Here is a 7,465-nt window from a genome sequence, read left to right as displayed (position 1 = left end):
TTGAAGAACAAACAAACAGGATATTACATTAAACGTAAGATAATCTAGCATTTACTCCTCTTTTCCTTTGTTTCTTTTTGGAATCTATTCCCCTCCTTTCCTCCAGATGTGCGTTCTGTTCAGACAAGGCAGCTGGGAGTTGTTACCCCAGTGCATCATGGACACACACACACACACACACACACACACACACACACACACACACACACACACACACACACACACACACACACACACACACACACACACACACACACACACACACACACACACACACACACACAGGTCTTGCACACATCCAGTCCATGTGGGAAACTTATGTCATTACCAATGAATTTCGGTGGAAAAAGGTTGTGCTGAGGTCTGAGAGTAAGATGGTAGTGAGAAATCCAATCGCTAGGGCTTCAGAAAACAGGCGGGAGGAAATTGTGTCTCAGAAAAAATGCAGAGGAGCCAAGACAAATTTCTGTGGAACAGTCCACCATTACACTCAAACACACAGCCACATACACACGTATCACATAGATGTATGTGTACACATGCTGTAAATCATGCGCAGAAATATGCATCACCATTAAAGAGGGCACACCCATGCACATGCACACAAGCAAACACATCCTGCAACGGCTCTGTGGAATGCTCTGATAAGTGCAGTTTTGGCTTCAGATCCTCAAAAATGACTTTAACACAGGAAGAGATTCATCAAACAGCGCAAACACATAAAGTACAGCGCATGTACGTGCACACGCACACACACACAAGAATGGACACAGCAAAGATTTAAACAGTTGCTCAAAATCAGGACTGCAGGAAAAAAAAGCAGGAAAGTAACTCAAGCTGGGACAGTTCCACAGAAATTCTGCTGCAGTCCAAGTGTGAAGTTAATATAAAACATGTGTCTCATTGAGCCATAGCACAGCAGACATTTTGCAACATTTGTGTCCATGCACGGTATGTTTTTTGCACAGAGTAGGATACCACAAAACGATGTTTGAAGTGATACACCCTTGACCCCTGATCGAGGAATTCTTTCTTCTCTTGCTTCTTATCAACAGGGAGGTTAGAGGTCAGGCACAGCTGCAGCACAGCGGCCTTAGTGCCAGTAGAGACGTGCTCAAGGGCACCTTAGCAAGCAGATCTGTGCTTGTATTTGGGGAATTCTGCTTACTACACTGTCACTCTGCTGCATCCAGTAGTTAAAGAATAAATCAGCTTTTTCTTTGCTAGTGGTCATTATAACGTTTTACTCACTAGGTTAAGTGCTGAGACATGATGACATCACAAAAGATCAACAAGGTAGAAAAATGAGCAGTCAGATGACAGCAGTGAAAAACAGGTTGTAATCATTCTCGCTTTTTTGCCTAGTATTGTTGTTTTTTGGAGGCTGTACTTCTGTAACAGAGTTAAAAATGCATTTAGCGTAGCACATTTAGCATGATGCTGGAAAACAACCCCCGCATATTATAGTGCGGTCAGGTCTATAAAAGACTATTGTTTGGGGCATAGTGATTTAAAGAAAATGTTTTTCCTCCAGTGAGTTGACAACTGTTTTTGTTGTTAAATATTTGTGTACTTTTTATTTACCTACTTTTATGCTCTATTTTGGTTCTGGTTAAATATACACAACGCAAGTACATTTAATGGTTGAAAGCAGCCGCTGAATTAACAATGGATGGATTCGCTAGTCTTCGTTTGCCAAAAATGTAGGTGTGTGGTTCAGTGATAATGTGCCATTTGATGGGCAAGGCAAGAGATGTTGTGACGATTGCCTTGCGTAGTGATCCTACACTTCATGATGAACGAAAACCTGAAATAATAGTAAGATGTTCTTCTCCAATATTTCAGTGATGCTCCCTCGTGTCTCCCTCTCGCAGATTTTTATTCTACTCTGCACAAACACAGGGAAAACCCAGTCGACTACTGGATAAGACTCAACAAGGCGGCAGACCTAGCACTTGAGGGCCTGCGCAGACAAGGGAAGCGGACAGAGAACATGAATGATGAAGTGGCTCTCATGTTCGTCAAACACTGCCCTGACCCAGAGCTATCCTGCGCCCTGAAATGTAAGCCAATCCATGAGTGGACCTCGCGTGATGTTCAGCTGAGGATTGATGATTATCAGAGAGAGTTAAGAGCTAGTGGTAGAACCACTGGGGCTGTGCAGCTAAAAAAGCCACTTAACCACTGTTGATTCTGAGCAGTCCAGTCCATCACCGGCAAGCCTGGCAGTGTCTGAGCAGTGCCACACTCCGGGTCCCCCTCCATTCTCTCTCCAAGCCCAGCGTCATGTGTGCCATTTCCCTTGTTCCTCTCCAGCGTCTCCCCAAGTTAAATGTGAATCCCACCATGCTCCAGGTCATGCCTCTGTACCAGCTGTGGCACAGAATCTCCAACAGTCAGAGGAGAGACTTCTCACTCAGATGGCCAACATGTTTCAGGAGATGATGGACAGAATGCAGCAGCGGAGTAATTCTAATCAGATTCAAGGTGGGAGGTTCCAGCGTATTTCTCGTGACAGGCGCTCCAGAGAGGCGGCTTGTAAAGTCTGTAATGACGTCAGCCACACAACCATTTCACACTACATGTCAGAGGGACTGTGTTTTGCCTGCTTCGCCCCTGGCCACACTAAACTGAATTGCCCTGCCAACAAATCCTCTGAATCCCAGTCTGAGGGAAACTAGCTGACCTGTATTTTGAGGGAAGCAGTACAGGTGGCACCACAGACTCCCAAACAGGTGACGTGTCTGATGCCGAGACAGTTTACATGTCTGTGAAAGGCTCACGTAATGACTCTGAAGTTGTTGTTTTTCAGAATATTCACAGAGTGGGCAGTAGTGACAGTCTTTTCTACACTCCTGTGGCGATGGGTGGGACAGTGACAATGGGTGGCATGTTGGACAGCGGTTCAATGGCATGCAGTATCAGTGAATCAGCCGAGATGAAGCTGAGGGAGGCCGGAATGATAACTGACCACAATCAAATTGATGCGAATGTAGTCCTTGTTGGATGTGGCGGACTTCGTGTTAAGCTCAAGTGTGCCTTCGATGTGGAGATGGAAGTGTATGGCTGCAAAATGTTGGTTCCCACACTTGTTGTCCCGGGACAGCATGAAGAGCTGATACTAGGGACCAATGTCATAAAACATATTCTGCACCAGTCTAAACACTGAGTCCTATTGGAGTGCGGTGTCCAGCCCCTGCTCAACAAGAGACCCAGAAACTGAACATTTCCTCTCTATGCTCTCTGGTCTGAATCCCTGGAAAGGTGAAAATATTCCTGACAAGGTCGGTACAGTCAGGTGTAACTCAGCTACCTGCCTTGAGCCTGGGCGTGAATATCTTCTCTGGGGAAAACTACCAAAGAACACTGCTGGCAGCACCATCATAACAGAACCTACATCATCCCGCTCAGCTCCCAGAGGTGTTTTGGTCGCAAAGATTGTAACTCAGCTGTGGGGAGACAGGTGGGTCCCACTAAAGCTCATCAATACATCTGACAAGCCTGTACTGCTGAGGCGCAATGCAAAGTTGGCTGATGTCTACCCCTGTGTAGCGCTTGAAGACATGGCTGTTGCTGAGCCTTCGGAGGTTCCCCTTGTCGGCTGCATCCAATCAGCTATGCCACCCACTGCTGATGTGAAAAATTCTGTACAAGACAAGCTCAGGTCAGTTGGTCTCAGTACTGTTGACATTGAGTCACGTGAAGTGTCAGTGGACTGTAAGAAGAGGATGGCTGACCTTGTTTTGCAGTATGAGGATGTCTTTTCGCGCCACAGTCTTGATTGTAGGGAGGCGAAGGGTTTTGTGCATCGCATACACCTGTCAGAAAGCAGACCTTTCAGGCTCCCCTACAGAAGGGTACCCCCTGGCCAGTACTAGAAGCTGCGCCAAATACTGAGCGAGATGGAGGAAAAGGAAATCATCAGGAAATCGACCAGTGAATATGCATCACCATTGGTGCTTGTGTGGAAGAAAAACGGAGATCTCCGCATCTGCACAGACCTTCGCTGGTTGAATAAAAGAACCCTGAAGGACGCTCACCCCTTGCCCCATCAGGCTGATTGTTTGGCAGCCATGGGAGGCAACTGCCTTTTCAGCACTATGGACTTGACCTCCGGGTTTTATAACATGCCACTTCACGAGGACGACAGGAAGTACTCTGCCTTTACCACTCCCATGGGCCTGTATGAGTATAACCGCCTGCCGCAGGGCCTCTGCAACAGCCCTGGAAGCTTCATGCGGATGATGACCAGCATTTTTGAAGACCAAAACTATCTGAGTTTGCTGTGCTACTTGGATGATTTGTTGGTGTTTGCACCTGATGAAGAGACTGCATTGCGGCGCCTGGAAATGGTGTTTGGATGGTTGCGTGACCACAACCTGAAGTTGGCCCCCAAAATGTGCTTCTTCCTCAGGGGGTCTGTGAAGTTTCTTGGGCACATAATAGATGAAAATGGTTTCAACAGACCCCAGTAACGTTGAGAACATCGCAAACATGACTAGCACTGACCTCATGGAGCCTGATGGTGTGACCCTGTCCCAGAAGCGGTTGAGATCCTTTTTGGGGATGGTTAATTACTATCAACACTTTGTGCCCAGATACTCTGCCATCGCCAAGCCGCTCTTTACTCTGTTGAAGGGTGTGAAAAGAAAAGAAAAAGGCAAACGACATAAAAACATGCTGTCAAGCAGGAGGTTGTGTGCATCTGATTGGACGCAGGAACAGGATCAGGCTTTTGAAAGCCTGAAAGCTTCACTAGTTCACAGTGTCGTCCTGGCTCATCCTGACTTTACGCGTCCCTTCATGCTGTCAACTGATGCATCCTTGGATGGCATAGGTGCAGTTCTGTCTCAAATGCAAGAGGGCGAAGCACGAGCCAGACCTATTGCTTTCGCCAGCAAGTCGTTATTTCAGTCCCAAAAGAACTACCCAGCCCACCGTTTGGAGTTTCTGGCTTTGAAATGGTCAAGTCACTGGTTGAAGGGCCACAAATTCACAGTCTGGACGGACAACAACCCTTTGACCCAAAGCTCGACTGTTGTGAACAACGCTGGGTAGCCAAGTTGGCGAGCTACGACTTTGACATCAAGTATGTACCAGGTCGGCAGAACATTGTAGCTGATGCCTTAAGCCGTGTGCCGTTTGTCAAGGAGAGTGTTGGCCACAGGGTGCTCGCTGAATCCTATGCTGGTCTTCTCACAGAGGTCAAAGATATGTCAAGTGCTTCTGTCCAGAATGCCTTCCTGTCTTCAAGTGGTCACAAGAAACCCTCTCCAGTGAGTAACATTGCACAGTCCACGTGTTGTCTACTTCACATGCACACTCAGTCTGTGGCGATGGAGCATGTATCTGCTGTACTGCAGTCGCACATTGAGTGGGATGCTGGTCCGAGGGCCCGTGCTGTTAAAGTGTTGCAGTATCTACCTCAGTTTGTTCCACCTGGACAGGACGCTTTGCCTGCCTACACTGAGAAGGACCTTCGTGATCAGCAGGTGGAGGCTAGAACCCTCTCTCGTGTTCTGTTCTATGTTGAGAGACGTCTGAGGCCTTCTAGAAGAGAAAGATTCAAAGAGTCTGTTTCTGTCACAAGGTACTTGAAGCACTGGGATAGGCTCACTGTGAGCAATGGTGTACTGTACAGGGTTTCAAGGGACCAGAAAACCAAGGCAAATCGTTTTCAATATGTTGTCCCCGACTCACTCAAGACTGAGGTTCTGCAAGGAGTTCACGACAGAGCCGGACATCAAGCTCAGTTCAGGACCCTCAACTTGACAAGACAGAGGTTTTTCTGGCCGAACTACGACAGGGATGTAAGAGACTATGTTCGTCATTGTCAGTGATGTATTGTCAGCAAGACAGTTGAACCTGAGGGTAGGGCCCCCTGCATAGTATAACATCGACCAGGCCACTGGAGCTGGTCTGCATTGACTTTTGGTCGGCCGAAGACTCCAGAAACAGGTCTGTGGATGTTTTGGTGATAACTGACCATTTCACGAGGATGGCTCAGGCGTTTCCATGTAAAAACCAGACAGCTAAGCAGGTGGCAAGGGTGCTCTGGGACAGGTATTTCTGTGTCTTTGGATTCCCGGAAAGGATCCATAGTGACCAAGGGGCGAACTTTGAGAGTCGGCTGTTAAGCGAGCTCCTCAGGGTCTCAGGTGTCAGGAAATCACACACTACCCCTCACCATCCAATGGGAAACGGGAGTGTGGAACGATTCAATCGGACCTTGGGTGGCATGATCCGTGCTTTGCCCCCTGAAGAGAAAGCTGACTGGTCACGACGCTTGCAGACTCTGACGTTCATGTACAACTCAATGGCCCATGAGACGACAGGCTACCCCCCCTTTTATCTCATGTTTGGCAGGGTCCCTCGTCTACCGGTTGACGTCCTCTTTCGTACTGTCCTACATGACTCTGATGTGACAAGCTATGATAAGTATGTGGCGCGTCTCGCCGTTGATCTGAAAGAAGCAATGGTGATTGCCCAGGGTCATGCTGCAAAAGAGCAGAAAAGGCATGCTCAGCTGTACAACGAGAGGGTGAAAGGATCCAAGATTGAGATCGGTGACAGAGTGCTCTTGGCCAACAGGAAGGAAAGAGGTAAAATGAAGCTTGCTGACCGGTGGGACTCAACCATCTACACTGTGATAGACGTGAACACAGAGACGCACACATACAGGATCTGCGACACAATCACTGGACGGGAGAAGGTGGTTCACAGGAACCTGCTGATGCCAGTAAGTTTCCTCCCTGTGAGGGACTCATGTGTGCTGTCTGATCTTGCCTCGTCCCCACCTGTTACAGATCTATCAGCCTCAGGAACTAGTGACGTGGGAGAAGCAGAAGAGACCTTGTTCGAAAGAGGGAATGAGACTTTTTGCACAGTTGGTAAAAACGTTGGGGCTGAATTGTTTTCACTTTCCTCTCTGCCATGAACCTGCACTACACAGTGTGTTAGGGTCTTGTGGGGTGTACAAGGCACCCTGTTGCCAGTTGATGGATTGAGGGATAAGCGCTGCCCTCATACCCCTTCATCCTTATGGGATACATTCAATGTTGGTTTTCTTGAAGATGACCCTCTGTAATTTGCCAAATTGTAGTGTTTTATTTGGTACATACTGTGTAGTTGGTGCTTTTATTAGTTGTTTTTATTAATTGTAATTTTCTTTATTAACGTTTCCTGTGGAAATGACCTTGCTGTGCATCAGCTTTTGTGTTCCTCCTACATGTCATACTTCCTGTCGACCCCTCCCCCCTCAGTGTTGTTTTGCATTGCTGAGGGTAGGTCATGTGCTATTTTATTGTTTTCTTTGAAAAATTAACAGTTTAAGTTGCAAACTTAAATGCATATTGTAAATACCAGTACACTACGCTGCCGTTTGTAGTGTTAATATGTTTTGTAAATGTTATCATTTAACTTTCACGGCGGCACATTTAGCTTAGCACATTTAGCATGATGGTGG

The sequence above is a fragment of the Anoplopoma fimbria genome, chromosome 3, assembly GCF_027596085.1.
Source record: "Anoplopoma fimbria isolate UVic2021 breed Golden Eagle Sablefish chromosome 3, Afim_UVic_2022, whole genome shotgun sequence".
Classification (NCBI taxonomy): domain Eukaryota; kingdom Metazoa; phylum Chordata; class Actinopteri; order Perciformes; family Anoplopomatidae; genus Anoplopoma; species Anoplopoma fimbria.
This window is presented reverse-complemented; position numbering follows the sequence as displayed.